Source organism: Lolium perenne, chromosome 3, assembly GCF_019359855.2.
Source record: "Lolium perenne isolate Kyuss_39 chromosome 3, Kyuss_2.0, whole genome shotgun sequence".
NCBI classification, from domain to species: Eukaryota; Viridiplantae; Streptophyta; class Magnoliopsida; order Poales; family Poaceae; genus Lolium; species Lolium perenne.
This window is the reverse complement of record NC_067246.2, coordinates 348,740,173-348,756,921: the sequence shown is the minus strand read 5'-3', so window position 1 is coordinate 348,756,921 and position 16,749 is coordinate 348,740,173. Positions and strand designations below refer to the sequence as shown.

The window sequence follows — 16,749 nt, the reverse complement described above, 5'->3', positions numbered from 1 at the left end:
TGAAACTTACATAGATAAGATACAATGCATTATTGAGGAAACTCCTAACTCCTTTGTTGATGCTTCTTCTCTTGATGTTACTTGATACACACTTTCTGCGCCTAGCTGAAAGGCGTTAAAGAAAAGCGCTTATGGGAGACAACCCATTATTTTATTTCTGCAACTTTTGTTTTATATTTGTGTCTTGGAAGTTGTTACTACTGTAGCAACCTCTCCTTATCTTTACTTTGTTGCATTGTTGTACAAAGTAAAGTCTTTGATAGTAGGGTTGATACTAGATTTGGATTACTGCGCAGAAACAGATTTCTTGCTGTCACGAATTTGAGTAGCCCCTTCTGTAGGTAACTCAGAAAAATCTGCCAATTTACGTGAATGATCCTCAGATATGTACGCAACTTTCATTCAATTTGAGCTTCTTCATCTGAGCCTGTTAAGTTCCTCGAAAAAATTCGTATTTACGGACTGTTCTGTTTTGACAGATTCTGCCTTTTATTTCATATTGCCTCTTTTGCTATGTTGGATGGATTTCTTTGTTCCATTAACTTTCAGTAGCTTTGTGCAATGTCCAGAAGTGTTAAGAATGATTATATCACCTCTGAACATGTGAATTTTTGATTATGCACTAACCCTCTAATGAGATTGTTTTGAGTTTGGTGTGGAGGAAGTTTTCAAGGGTCAAGAGAGGAGGATGATATAATACGATCAAGAAGAGTGAAAAGTCTAAGCTTGGGGATGCCCCCGTGGTTCATCCCTGCATATTTCAAGAAGACTCAAGCATCTAAGCTTGGGGATGCCCAAGGCATCCCCTTCTTCATCAACAACTTATCAGGTCACCTCTAGTGAAACTATATTTTTATTCCGTCACATCTTATGTGCTTTACTTGGAGCGTCTGTGTGCTTTTATTTTTGTTTTTGTTTGAATAAAATCGGATCCTAGCATTCTTTGTGTGGGAGAGACACGCTCCGCTGTTGCATATGAACACAGGTGTTCTTAGCTTTACTTTTAATGTTCATGGCGAAGGTTGAAACTGCTTCGTTCATTGCTATTTGGTTGGAAACAGAAAATGCTTCATGTGGTAATTGGTATATTGTCTTGAATAATTTGATACTTGGCAATTGTTGTGCTCAAATAGATCATGTTTAAGCTCTTGCATCATGTACTTTGCACCCATTAATGAAGAACTACCATAGAGCTTGTTGAAATTTGGTTTGCATGATTGGTCTCTCTAAAGTCTAGATATTTTCTGGTTAAGGTGTTTGAACAACAAGGAAGACAGTGTAGAGTCTTATAATGCTTGCAATATGTTCTTATGTAAGTTTTGCTGTACCGGTTCATACTTGTGTTTGCTTCAAACAACCTTGCTAGCCAAAGCCTTGTACTGAGAGGGAATGCTTCTCGTGCATCCAAAAACCTTGAGCCAAAAACTATGCCATTTGTGTCCACCATACCTACCTACTACATGGTATTTCTCTGCCATTCCAAAGTAAATTGCTTGAGTGCTACCTTTAAAATTCCATTCTTTGTCTTTGCAATATATAGCTCATGGGAAAAATAGCTTAAAAACTATTGTGGTATTGAATATGTAGCTTATGTATCTTATTTCTTATAAGTTGCTTGTTGAGCGGTAACCATGTTTCTGGGGACGCCATCAACTATTTCACCTTTGTTGAATATCATGTGAGTTGCTATGCATGTTCGTCTTGTCTGAAGTAAGGGTGATTTATCATGATCAAATGGTTTGAGTATGCATATTGTTAGAGAAGAACATTGGGCTGCTAACTAAAGCCATGATCCATGGTGGAAGTTTCAGCTTGGACACTAATCCTCAATCTCTTATGAGAATATTATATGTTGTTGAATGCTTAAGCATTAAAGAGGAGTCCATTATCTGTTTTCTATGTTGTCCCGGTATGGATGTCCTCAAGTTGAGATCTATCAAAAACGAGAAATCAAATGCGATCTATCTCCTTGGACCTTTGTACAGGTCACATAGAGGTACCCCTTTGTGACACTTGGTTGAAACATATGTAATGCAATGAGAATCCATGGAAATCCAAGCTAATTAGGACAAGGTGCGAGCACTATTGGTATTCTATGCATGAGGCTTGCAACTTATAGGATGTCTTATGCATAACACATATGAATTATTACTACCGTTGACAAAATTGTTTCCATGTTTTCAAAATAAAAGCTCTAGCACAAATATAGCAATCCATGCTTCCCTCTGCGAAGGGCCTTTCTTTTACTTTATGTTGAGTCAGTTTACCTACTTCTTTCTATCTTAAAAGCAAACACTTGTGTCAACTGTGTGCATTGATTCTTACATACTTGCTTATTTGCATTCATCATATTACTTTGTGTTGACAATCATCCATGAGATATACATGTTGAAGTTGAAAGCAACTGCTGAAACTTATATCTTCCTTTGTGTTGCTTCAAAACTTTCTACTAAGGATTTATTGCTTTATGAGTTAACTCCTATGCAAGACTTATTGATGCTTGTCTTGAAAGTACTATTCATGAAAAGTCTTTGCTATATGATTCAGTTGTTTAATCATTGTCTTTACCATTGCTTCGAATCACTTCATTCATCTCATATGCTTTACAATAGTATTGATCAAGATTATGATAGCATGTCACTTCAGAAATTATCCTTGTTATCGTTTACCTACTCGAGGGCGAGTAGGAACTAAGCTTGGGGATGCTTGATACGTCTCAAACGTATCTATAATTTCTTATGTTCCATGCTACTTTTATGATGATACTCACATGTTTTATACACACTTTATATCATTTTTATGCATTTTCCAGCACTAACCTATTAACAAGATGCCGAAGAGCCAGTTGTTGTTTTCTGCTGTTTTTGGTTTTAGAAATCCTACACAGGAAATATTCTCGGAATTGGATGAAACAAAAGCCCAGGGTCTTATTTTTCCACGAAGCTTCCAGAAGACCGAAGAGGATACGAAGTGGGGCCACGAGGGGCCGACACCACAAGGCGGCGCGGCCAAGGAGGGGCCCGCGCCGGCCTGTGGGGTGGGGCCCCCGTGCCTCCTCCGACTCTGCCCTTCCGCCTACTTAAAGCCTTCGTCGCGAAAACCCTAGTACCGAGAGCCACGATACGAGAAAAGTTCCAGAGACGCCGTCGCCGCCAATCCCATCTCGGGGGATTCAGGAGATCACCTCCGGCACCCTGCCGGAGAGGGGAATCATCACCGGAGGACTCTACATCATCATGCCCGCCTCCGGATTGATGCGTGAGTAGTTCATCCTTGGACTATGGGTCCATAGCAGTAGCTAGATGGTTGTCTTCTCCTCTTGTGCTATCATGTTTAGATCTTGTGAGCTGCCTATCATGATCAAGATCATCTATTTGTAATGCTACATGTTGTGTTTGGTGGGATCCGATGAATATGGAATACTATGTCAAGTTGATTATCAATCTATCATATATGTGTTGTTTATGATCTTGCATGCTCTCCGTTGCTAGTAGAGGCTCTGGCCAAGTTGATACTTGTAACTCCAAGAGGGAGTATTTATGCTCGATAGTGGGTTCATGCCTCCATTGAATCTGGGACAGTGACAGAAAGTTCTAAGGTTGTGGATGTGCTGTTGCCACTAGGGATAAAACATCGATGCTTTGTCTAAGGATATTTGTGTTGATTACATTACGCACCATACTTAATGCAATTGTCTGTTGTTTGCAACTTAATACTGGAAGGGGTGCGGATGCTAACCCGAAGGTGGACTTTTTAGGCATAGATGCATGCTGGATAGCGGTCTATGTTCTTTGTCGTAATGCCCTAAGTAAATCTCATAGTAGTCATCATGATATGTATGTGCATTGTTATGCCCTCTCTATTTGTCAATTGCCCACCTGTAATTTGTTCACCCAACATGCTATTTATCTTATTGGAGAGACACCACTAGTGAACTATGGACCCCGGTCCATTCTTTTACATCTGAAATACAACCTACTGCAATCATTGTTCTCTGTTGTTCTTTGCAAACAAACATCATTCTCCACACCATACGATTAATCCTTTGTTTTCAGCAAGCCGGTGAGATTGACAACCTCACTGTTAAGTTGGGGCAAAGTATCTTGATTGTGTTGTGCAGGTTCCACGTTGGCGCCGGAATCCCTGGTGTTGCGCCGCACTACACTCCTTCACCAACAACCTTCACGTGTTCCTTGACTCCTACTGGTTCGATAAACCTTGGTTTCTTGCGAGGGAAAACTTGCTGTACGCATCACACCTTCCTCTTGGGGTTCCCAACGGACGAGTACTTTACCGTCACAAGGAAGCTACTTCCTGGCGCCGTTGCAATCCCTGTAGCACGCCAGCAGTGCGCAATAATCTTTCGGCTCCTTCACTTTTTGATAGCATATCCCCTTGATGCCTGAGTTTTGCTTTATCAATTGTATCAGTCATTGCTCTAAACTTGTCCGAAGAAAACAAGCGAGTCCATGAGCGGGTTGAAGTTTTGACAAATCTATCACAGTTCAATGAAGTCTTCTGGAGCAACATAACGAAGGCTGCGACTATTGCAAAATTCCAAGATCAGGTGCAGCAAGTGCACTGATTTTTTGAAAAATGTCATGCAGGCCTGAGAATGATATGGAAAGCAATGTTCCCTCTTAATCCAATTCCTCCAACGCTATTGGCTCTGATGTCGAACTTTAGGAATGCCGAAAGAGTCCACGCTTTGGTTCACAGCCAACTTCTTGCTGGAGCAGAAACAGCTTTTGCTTTTGTGCTATCTCAGCATCCTTCATTGGATTTGGAAGCAATTGCGAAGGCCGACGGTAATGTGAGTCAGTACTTTCCTGCCATCAGAGACCCTGCCTCCATTGTAGTTGCTAGATTGGGGATTAGTTCCGAAGCAAATTATGCAGTCGAAGCTCCTCATGAATAGCTTCGATGCTATTGATCTTCTGTTGTAGTCGATATAATTTCTGTAAATTACTTTGCTGATGACTCCTCATACCCGAATATTCGGGTACCTTGGGTGTAAGTTTATTCGCGTGTACGATGTAACTTATTTGCCCAATCTTGAATTTTCTTCGTATTCGTATCAATGCCCATGAGATGAGCGGATCCTTGGAGTCGATGAATTTTTCTTTGCATCCATATCAATGCTTTCAACAAACCTTCAGGGGCGATGTCTTTGACGCTTTTGATAAAGTATCGCTGTTTGCAGGATTGTCTTCGAATGCCGGTGGCAATTTTTGTTGGAATATTTGTTGACTGAGCCGCGAGTATTGGCGTGCTAGTCTTTTCGGCATCGGTATTATGATGCTCTGTAATTTGTATAGTATCGGCAGCAAATTTTTTGAGTGATCAGCTCATGTTGCAGGCCCAAGGGACCCGCAGTAATCGCAACTTTGCTAGAACCGAAAGTGTATTTTTTGAATTTTGTCGGCAGCAGCCCCCGAGTGAATCGAGGAAACTTATGCGCACTACCGACCCCGGAGCTCTTAGTACTCTATGTTTGATGTACCGGCGTGGGCCTTCCATTTCTCATATTTTCCGGCTTATTGCAGCACTCGCATGTTCCCTGAGGCCTTGCGGAAGTATTCGTATTTGTACTTATATAGAAATTTCCGTCAATCGCAGCACTCGCATGTTCCCTTAGGCTTTTTGACGAAAACGATGTGTATTTTATCATATTTTTCAAGAATCCTTTGATTATCATCGATTGCAGCACTCGCATGTTCCCTGAGGCTTAGATGAAATCGTTGGATAGAAGACAGCATTGGCAGCGCCCGATCTTTTTTATCGGGTTCGCTTGCTGTATTAGTAATATTTTCTGGAGTCGTGAAGATCTTTAGAATTTGTCGGGAGTCCCGAATCAATTGAATGCTTGCATAGACGAAACTTGAACTTTATTAATAAGTCTGTAATGGTAAGATAAGCTAAATTGCTATGGCTTTAGAAAGCCTTATTGGAAATAAAAAATGGTATGAAAAGTAAAGTTGTATGCCACCACTCGTGTTCTTAAGTAAGAGGAGGGTCCTCCTTGGTTTGGCCGACGTATGCTGAGGTGCCGGTGGCTTCCTGGGCGATGCCGATAGTTTCTGTAGAGGCATCGGCAATTGCTGTCAATGGGTTAGTGACTTCTGTCGAGGCACTAACAACTTCTGCTGAAGTTTTGATAGTTAGAACTGTCGTATCAGGATCATCGTGCTCTTTCTTTGTCTTCTTGCTGCTGTCTTCCTCCTTGGGCTTAGATTCCTTGCTTTCGAGAGTTAAGTGTTTGGGAATAACATCCAGAGTCTTGACTTCCTATTTTATCCCAAACTTAGCGGCGATCTTCTGAAAATCCCGATCACAATTGTCTGACCGAGAAAAGCTTCCGTGAACCGTAATATTGGTTCCATTGTTGCCCGGCATCTTGAGCTTCAGATATGCGTAATGAGGCACAGCCATGAATTTGGCATAAGCTGGTCTTCCAAGGATAGCCATGAATTTGGCACAGCCATGAATTCCCAATTCACTACCTCGAACTCGAGCCTTTCTCTCCTGTAATTGTCGGGTTTCCCGAAGACTACATTCAAGGAGATCTTGCCGAGAGGGTATGCTGGCAAGGTTGGCGTAATGCCATGAAAGCACGTATCATATTCTTGTAACATATCGGGTGCAATGCCCATTGCCTTGACCGTACTTGCGAATATTAGATTCAATCCGCTTCCACCATCCATGAACACTTTGCTCATGTTGAATCCACCGATTTGTGCTTCGAGTACCAAAGCAGCGTGGCCTGGCCTTGGAATTAACATCGGGTGGTCGGCCCTGCTGAACAGGATACTTTGTGCGGACTAGTCGATGAATTCTGGAACGTTCGCTATAGTGCCTTCTGCAAGATTGAGTTCTTGCGTAAGCTTCTTCATCTCCCTTCTGGAGACACCAGTCTTGTGGATCATGCTCATCTGACCTCGCGGTGGAGGAAAAGCTTCATTGGAAGCACGATTCTAAACTTGCTGAACCTGATGCTGTGGTGGCGGTGGTGGGTTCGGGAGCTGCGTCTGCCCTTTATTTGATTCGTAAAACTTCTGAAGATCGAGGAACTGTCGGCAGTCCCTGAGTAGATGACTCGATTTCTTGGTGTTATCTTTCGGGTCGATATACGAATGTATGTAACAAGGGGCATTGAGCTGCTCAGCAAACAGTAGTTCCGGAACCCGTGGTGGTCGCTCCCTGTAATTGCCTCGGCTGCCACCGGATCCACCGCGGTTGCCATCTCGATGATCGTCGCGTCTATCTCTGCACCGATCATCGTATCGGTCGTCACGTCGATCAGTGTATCCTGCAGCAACGACGTTGGTGTCACCGAAGGTCTCGTACCCCCGGTCTCTTCTCTTTTTGCGACGGTCACATCGGTGCCCTGAATCATGCTTCTGATCATCCTCCTCGTCGTCACTGCGTAGGCGTGGCTTCCGCACGTGGTCTTCTCCATCAGCCTAGCTGTTGGCAATTTCCATGAGTTTAGTGATGGTCTATGGCTTCTTTAGACCAAGTTCTTCGATGTAGGATTCTCGTCGGATGCCATCGCTGAAGGCGTCGATCGCCCTGTCGACAGAGACATCTTCGACAACGTTCAGAAGTTTGGTGAAGCGCCCGATATATGCACGCATTGACTCCTTCGGCTTTTGATGGCACTGGCGCAACTCTTCGATTCCGACAGGCCTCTTGTACGTGGCCTGGAGATTTTTGACAAAAGAAACGACTAAGTCTTCCCAGGACCTAATGGATTCCTTCGGCAGACCTCTCAACCATGCTCGTGCCGAATCTTTCAGATACAGCTGCAGACATTGCATAGCCGGCACTTGGTTTCCTTTGTGCAAGATCACGGTCTTTAGGTAGTCATCTATCCAAGACTTTGGCTCTTGCTAACCGTCGTACTTGGCGGCATCAGTAGGTGTTGGCTTGAATCTCTTCGGCGGCATTGCCTCCCGAATCTTGTGGCTTAAACAGTCGGCACCTCGGAGTTCCCCATCGTGTTCTTGGGTTTCTTCGGAATCATCGCTGTCATAACCTTCTCTCGTAGCACGTCGCCGGCGAGCTTTGTCAATCCTACTCTGCTTGATATCATCACGGGCGTCCTTTGATGATGAGCGGTGCTTAGACCCGCTGCTGTGATGTGTAGTTTTCTCTTTTCTATGGGTGAGCTTGTCTCCGAGGATCGCAAGACTTTCCAGGGCGCCTCGATGAGCTTGCGCCATCGGATCATTGGGTGTTGGCCGGTTGTTGATCAAGTAAGCTGCGAGGTTAGCTGTTGCTCCTTCGACAGTTTTGGGCCTGATCATGCCCGCCGTATCCATGGTCATGAAAGAGTTGGAGAGATTTGAAGTAATTTCCCTTGCATCGGCTTCTGAGAGTCGAGGGATACGCGGGCGAAACCTCCCTGATCCTTGATTGCTTCTAGAGGCGCTCCCGGGAGAGGGTAGCCCCCTTCGTCGTTCGCTTGATTGGTCAGCTGCTTGCCGGCGCCGATCTAGGTCGGCTTGCTCGCCTGCCAACCAAACTCGATTTTTCTCCAGAATAACATGATATGCACTAAGGGTACCTACCGACACTCCGACGGGAAGCCGAGTATTATTGGCCACGGCGTTCCGAGCAGCTTCCCACTCTTCTCCGGTGATGGTGTACGCGCTGTCGTTGCTGCCGCTAGCCTCGGCATCTCGTCGCCTGTCGCGGTTAACGCGCGGGGTGCACTCTCCTTCGGAGATCTCGGCTCCCGTAAGGGGATTGATGATAGCGTAGATTTGGTGATAAGCTGCTTTTGATGCGGCTACTAGGGGGACATCGTCGATACTGTCTTCTTTGGAGGAATACTTGGCGCTGCAGACGAAAGGCGAATCATCTGAGCCAAGTCTGTGCCTAGTGTCGCAGTTGAGGCAGTAGTACAAACTTAGATCCGATGATCCGGAGTCATCAGATCCGACAGACATGAAGGACGTAGATCGGCGCGATGACGGTGATGATGAAGACTCTGGAGTTGATACGGAAGACGCAGCCGACAGATCGGCCGTGATTGGAGACGAAGCAGTTGATGCAGCTTCGATGAAGTCGTGGTCGTTGCTGCGCCAGGAGCGATCAGGCCAGGGAGCCGAAGAACCCCCCGGAGTCGACGCAGAAGTGGACGCTCCCGAATGTCATTTCCATACCGCCACGCAGGCCTGAGAAGGCCGAGCGCGACGCATCGGTGTGCGGAGTGAACTTGAAGGACCCAAAACGAATCGAGTTCCCCGAGCTTGGCGATGATGGTGCCGATGATGATGATGATGCCGGCGTAGCCGACGTGATCGAAGCAGCCGATGAAGTGCCTTGTACCAGCAGATTTCCCACAGACGGCACCAATTCACGAGGGTGCTCCTCGGCAATGCCCACCATGAGGGGCTTAGGGTTGACGGAATCCTGCGGGCTAACACTAGTCATCGGATAACAAACAAACGGGGAGAGAGATTTACCCAGGTTCGGGGCCCTCGATGAGGTAAAACCCTTACTTCCTGCTTGTCTGATCTTGATTTATCGAAAATGTTGGGTTACAATGGGGTAGCCGATAGGCTTGCTATGGTCGACTCACCGGGAGGCAAGGATTCTATGGTTTGAGCTCTAGATTGCGATGGTTCTACGTACTATTGTTGTTCTGAGGTTCGACAGGCCCTCTCCTGGCCCTTATAAAGCAGGCCAGGTCCCGAGAATCCTGTCCGAACTCGACTAGGTTACAATGAGATCTGATCTAGTCTTTCCTTCGTCGACGTCTTCCTACCTTGTCCATCAAGAATCCGTCTCTTGGTAAGTATCCTCCGTTGCAACCGACGTACGGTCCCACCTTGGTCTTGTTCAATCCTTAGGGGCCCCTAGTTGGGCCAAGGGAGGTAGCCTAATGTCGGATACCCGAAGGGTAATGCCCACATTAGTCGCGGTGACTGTGGTGAAGGCGATGACGAGCTTGATGAAGGAGGACGCGCGAGGCTCAGCGAAGAGGTGGAAACGGTGTTCCGTATCACCTGGAGCGTGACGGATGGCTCGGACGGGCCAGAGGAGTACTAGAATGGCCGTAATCGGCGAAACCTCGCCAACGGTCGGAGAAGGGAACAACGAAGAAGTGCTCGATTGAAAGACCCCTAGGATCGATTCTAGCGACGATGAGGATGAGGGAAGTGAGGCGGTGCTCGTTGTGGTCTTGGTTGGTCGCGGGATGGTCGGAGTCGATGGGGCGACAACGAGGAGGATGGAGCTCTCGGTTCCACTCTCTGTCGTCGAAGAAAAGAGAGAGGGAGGTGGAGAGGATGGCGGCGCGAGAGGAGGGAAGAGGTTAGGGTTCTACAGGGGGCGTCTCCAGCAGTTTTGTAGAAGAGGGGGAGAAGGGAGGCCATCGATCGGCATGGCGCCGTGCCATTACCCGATATGGTGAGGAGGAAGATGGTGACGGGGAAGAGGAGACAGAGTCATTTACCCAAAGGGGTATGCAGGCCAGAGAGGTGGGCTGAAAAGGAGATGGGCCGGAGGAGGAAGGAAAAAGAGGGGAGGCCCAGGGAGGAAAAAAGGGGGGAGGCCCAGGGAGGAAAAAAAAGGGGTTACGGTTTCTTTTCTTTTCTTTTTCCACTTGGTTTTGAAATCTGTTTTGAAAACATTTTGAAACCAAACCAACATCAAATTTTTATTTTGAAATTGAAAACATTTGAAAATGTTTTATTTGTTTATAATTTTGGGTTTTAGGGTTTATCAAATGAGAAGACAAGAGGAGGGTGATATAAAACCATATGAGAGGGAAACCAAAATATTTTTTATTTAAAATAATTTTTGTTTGGATAAAAACATGTAGATGATATGCATGATGACGTCTTGATGACGGGGAAGACAAAACAACAGGCAAAACTAGTAGGGTTACTTTTCCAGGCCGTTACACTATACCCTTTTACTTTTTTGTGTAGTACAAATATATACCAAACAACCATTATTTCAGTCTTTTTAGTAGACTAAATTTTTGTTTGTCATATTGGTTCCAGAAAGATGGGTACAAAGTCCTGTTTTACACCTTGCTCATTAGCCATAAACGTATTGATTGATCAGTTGGTATAGCTATGATGTCAATGGCTTCTCCTATTGTGTGATATCGTTTTCTTTACTGACTAGTGCTGATGTTATGTCATGTTTACTGGGATATAACGTATGTTCTCCCTTTTCTTCTACGTCTCTCTATTCATGTTGTCAATCACCAGAAAATAGTTGTTTCTGGGTTTCTTTTTGGCGATACATGGATCATCGCTTCATCTGTTGTTGAAGCATGTTCATTCAATTTCTGTACGTAGTTAAAAAGTTGTGGAATAAAACAATTGTAATAAGATGAATAGTTTGATCTCTAATTGTTTTGGGGTAATACTGGGGACAGCCGGGAATTCATTGGCGCCTTTAAACATGGAGGTATGGTTGTAAAGGACATGAGATTGTTCAGTTTTGAGCTGTTGCCTGATCAAAGCTAGCGATTACTATCCAAGCCTGCGTACACTTTGTCCTCAGGTTATTAGGAAGTTAGTTTCTCAATGGACACATTCTATCAGCATACACGAAGCACTCATGTCGTACCTGGAGAGAAAACCTTTATGGTAGAGATATTCTCGAAAGATGTTTAATTGATAGGATCGGGAATGTAAAGGAAACAAATATTTGTATTGTCAATCTGACTTTTTTTCGATAAAGAGTATATATTAATATCGCGAAGATACCAATTACACCCAGCCTCTGCAACAACGCATTGCCCTAACGGCACTACGGATGCACACAGCCAAAAAAGAAAGAAGAATTTAAAAAAAAGTCCCGCTATAGTGATTCATGCATTGAAACAGCAGTACTAACACCACCAAGACAGCACCTGAAGTCCAGCTTCTTCAAAAGCGACGCCTCCAGGAAGGAAACAGTGCACAAACACCGTCATCACCCGATCATAGATCTTAGGTTTTCACCCTGAAGAAAGTCCTCACTCTCAAAACAATGCCTCCAACAAGACCATTGCCAGACACAACCAACTAAGGCCAGACCTTGGGTTTTCACCCGGAGTGGTAGGACTATGACCTTCTCCTGTGCAGTCATCCCCGCTTGCATGCCGCTGCTCCAAATCACAAATCACCAAGCCAATTCCTCATAACCATCAAGACTCGAGCCGCCATTGCTATACCTCAGATCTCGGCTTCCATGTCATTCTTCGCCAGCATCACGGAACGAGAATATGCTCCATGATATTAACAGCCAGCAAAGCTTCGAGACGCTCCCTCTGAAACCAAACGGTCAGAGTAAAACACGGGTGCGCACGACCGAATCCCACCCGATCCGGCAAACTCCAGGCATAGAACGCCTCGTGGAGCGCTGGCGGAACCTTTCGGAACATGCCACTTCCGCCAGATCGATGGGGACAAGCAGCAGCAGATCATCAACTTGGCGATAGGAGAAATCCTAGGACCACCGCCATTATCCGCTAGACTAACAGGCCCCCACGCCGCCAGTCCCTCCATGCCTGAGTGACAAGAGAGGAAGGATGCAGACCTAGCGCAAGGCTGCAGGTACCGGCGATCCGAGGAACCACCAGCTCCCTCCACCCCGGCCGTGGCTGGACCCATCTGGCCAGATCGACGTCAGCCCAGATCATGGCCCGACAACCTAGCTCGCCGCCATGCACGCCGAAGACATGCTGAGGGCGCGCCGCCATCTCCTCACTGCCGCCCCGCCGGAGGGCCTCAAGCCCCGGCCCGAACAGCCGCGCTGCCATGCGCTTCCGCCGACATTCCCCCAACTCTCGAGGAAAACCAGCAGTAGCACACCGCCATCCCTGCCACCGTCTTCGACGCGGAGGGGGCCGCTACCGCCACCGGGGAGGCAACGGGGGTGGCCAGGGGGTGAGAGGGTGGAGGCGCCGCCTAGGGTTTGGGGGTGGAGGGCGCCGCCAGAGACGCTCGGGAGGGAGCGCCTCGAGCGGGACAAACTGTTTCTAAAAATGGGGAGAATTTCACTTCCCGACCTCTGCACCAACCAGAGATGCACACAGTCATTTGGCATGAGTAGTAAGATTTTTAATCTTGGTTAAGATTAAAGCATAGTCCTCAAGATAAATTGCATGAGTACCAGGACCAGCCTGGGCCTCAAGTATAAATAGGAACCTAAATTCGCGTCCGTGAGGATTTGAACTTAGGTGCTGGGTTTGTACATCCACTCCCCCAACCAGTTGAGCTAGGCTCACTTCCCAATTGTCAATTTGACTAATAAACCGCCATAATTTTCAGCCCATAACTTGCAAAGATGGTGTGAATTTCAACATTGTGCAAGATCTTCAGATGATGATAAGTCCTGAAAAGATGAAGATAACTGTTTTTCTATGTGGATGGCGTTTTACTTGCTGTGCTAGGTAGTTATCAAGAGGATTGCTAGGCATGTGCACATGAAAAATACTTTCTGATCAGCGTACCTTCTGATGGCAAATGAAAAGCGGCTGTCTGAATGAAGTGGCCCTGCGGTAGTTCCGCCGAATAAGTTACATGGCGAAGAGAAGAGACAAACATTCCAATCTGGTTCAGAATAATGAAGCCCAGCATGCGCTTTTCACTTGCAAGAGTGCGAAGGAGATCAGGAAGAATCTGAACCTAGAAGAACAAGTAAGGGAGGCCTGTAATGAAGACAGATATGGAAACGAACGGCATGGCGACTAAACTTGTTCCACCTGATGATCTGGCCCTTCCAGAGTTGGTGGCAGTCGCTGCATGGTATAAATGATGGAAACAAAGGCAAGTTGTCCAAGATGAACCAGGGCAATCAGCTGAAAGGACGATGGTGGTGATTAGGGTGCTTGCGACAAAATATATCTGAGCAAGAACTCCCAAGTACAAGCCGGGGATAAAAAAACGGGTGGTCAAAACCTTTGCATGGGCTTGTGAAGGTCAATGTAGATACATCGTTCTCGGCAGATAATTTGGAAGGAGGAATTGGGGCTGTTATCCGGGATGAATGGGGACATTTAATAGCTACTGCTACATGTATCATACCGCATGTTAGCAGTGCATGTTCAGAAGAAACCCTGGTGCTTTGGAACATCCTATACTTGGCAAGGCACATGGGATGCCACAAAATCATGATGGAATCAGATTGTGCAGCTGCCATGGAAGCTCTGCAAGACACTGAGGATCATATGGGACAGGATGCTGCAATTACTGTGGAGTGTCACCAATTGTCTATGCAATTCGGGAGGACGACGTTACAACACTGTCATCGAGAGACTAATGAGGTAGCTGATATTCTAGCTAAAACAACGTTTAGTTCGAGATCCTCGGCTGATATTCTGGCCGTGCCCCTGATTTTATTTCATCAATTTTTTAAATGATGTTGCTATTATTTGATGAATAAAGTCCTCTCCTCTAATAAAACCCAGAATTGTAAAAAAAAAAAGAGCGAGATCGAGGATCAACGCGCTGCAAGGCGCGCATATGGTTCTAGCACTCATGATTTTCATGACTAGTAATCGTGATGCACGTCTCTCGTAATACATGAAAGTTTGGGCCCAGACCCAATTGGACAGGGTTCACGCACTCGCGAACACAAAGCACAAACACACATGCGTCGCACGAAGCACAAACGTCGCCCTTCTCTTGATCCGGTCGCTCGTACGCCCAGTCTCCTTTACCCCAACATGTAGCACCCCCGCCTCAATTATATACTTGTAGCCTGGAGGGCAGAAAATGCATGGGCCCTTAAGTAACCGGTCAGTAGTGTCCCTAGATGATGCCAGTTTGAGTTAGGAAAATCCATCACTGATAAACGAGGTCAGCAGTACAGCCGGTCAACACCAACGCCCATCAGTACTAACTAACATCGCGGACGGGTACTTATGGCGCCCGTCAGAAAGTTTTCTGCTAGGCACCGTTTGGACTGAACATCTCTGACGGCCGCACACCGCTGACTGGTGGTTAATAATACCCGTCACAAGTTGTGGTCAGTGGTGACGGATAGCTTTGACCCACCCTCTCTCTGACGGGGCTTGAGCCTGTCTGAGCTGGTCCCGGCCTGGATGGCGTGTTCAGAGGTACCGGACCCGTCAGCAGAGTACAACGGCGTTGGCGTCACCGTGCTTCACTTGGAAATAATTCTTGTAGATCCCCGTATTTGCCCTAACCGCCAAGACCGAATCCTCCCCTCCTCCCGACTCCGACGCCGTGGTCGCCACCATGATCCCTGCACGCTTTCAAAGCCGTCTGACGTCGTCATTGTCGTTGCCATCGTCCATGCCTTCGCCTGAGTCCGCACCGCTGGCGTCGTCGTCTTCGCCCTTGCCCTCGCCTGAGTCCGCGCCACCTCCGTAGGTAATTTTTTCTATTTTTCCTCTATTTCTTAAATTCATATATGCATGTAGTGTCCATCAAGATACTATCACTAGTGGAAAACAGCCATTTTGTCGCGGGCCGTAAGGGCCTTTTGTCGCGGGCGGCCACCCGCGACAACGAAGGCGCGACAAAAGGTCCACCCTTTTGTCGCGGGTCGCTTACCACCCGCGACATATGGTCCACCACGTGGCAGGCGCGGGGTACCCCAGGGGCACACCCTTTTGTCGCGGGCGGTATTACCACCCGCGACAAAAGGGCCTCTACGTGGCGCGCGCAGAACGCTGCTGCTTTTGGGTTTGTGGTGTGCAGCAACCCGCCCCCCCCCCCCCCCCGCCACCGCCCCCCCCCCCTTTTATTTCATTTTTTCATTTTAAAATAAAAGTTGCATAACAAATATTTGTACGCTACTACAAGTTGTACACGTTCATTCATTATATATAGATCGAGCAAACAAATATTGGGAGCAAAACTTCGTAGATTCCCCTTACACATATACATGGAGCTCACTACCACCGGGACTAAAGCCCGTCGTCTATTCGAACTAATACATGGGGATCATTTGTTGCGCCTATTTGGACTAAACAAGCCGTTGTCGTCTATTACTTCTTTCATTAGAAGTCCCGCCAATTCCTCCGTAATTCCTAGTATGTGCTCGTGTGGTTGGAGCTTCTCCCGCATGAAGTCGACCTATATAGGAAAATGAGATGAATATGACTATATCAATCTTGATAATGAAATACTGACGATAATAAACTAAAGTTGTGAATGTTATTGCTTACGTTGAATCTATTATCGTTGTGCTTCTCAGTGGTTAACATGCGAATGGACTCGCAAACGTAGTATCCACATAGATTCGTCCCCTGTGGCTGCTGAGCGCACGGTACAAGAGTAAATGTTAGCTTCTCTGCGAAGTTACCCGCAATATTATTCTTCAAAGCTCTCCAACACCTGCCAGGCAAAAGAATGATTGAATGAGTGGATAATTAATTGATATCTCACGAAAGATATAGCGCGGCAATTAATGATTGAAATTACCTCTGGAGAATGTTCTGCAAGTCGCGGAACCCGTCCAGGCCTCTACTCAATGGGTCCCTTACTTCAACTATTCCCTTATCAACTTGAATATTTAGCAGAATCCAGTGGAAACTGCACATGTTTATATATATACGTCATGAATTACACATAACATCGAGTAAGAAAAATTGAATGTGCACAACAGATCAGTAAGACTCTCACTTGTAGTTGTAAGGAAACAGTATTGAATCACAGAAGCTTTGCTCCCCTATAAACCTTAGTAGGTTTCCCCCCGTTTCTTCGACATTATTCTTTACCGTGTCATGATGTACTTTATCTGGGTCAACAAACCCAACATTGAACA

General features: G+C 46.2%; 1 long non-coding RNA gene across 1 annotated transcript; it reads right to left on the bottom strand.

Annotated features, from left to right (window-relative positions):
- Nucleotides 1-15,806: 15,806 nt before the first annotated feature.
- On the bottom strand, nt 15,807-16,527 carry LOC139837757 (uncharacterized). Its single transcript, XR_011754424.1, has 3 exons — nt 16,407-16,527; nt 16,151-16,319; nt 15,807-16,058 (listed from the first exon to the last, which is right to left on the bottom strand). It is a non-coding gene; the product is annotated as an uncharacterized lncRNA (long non-coding RNA).
- Between the last annotated feature and the right edge of the window lie 222 nt (nt 16,528-16,749).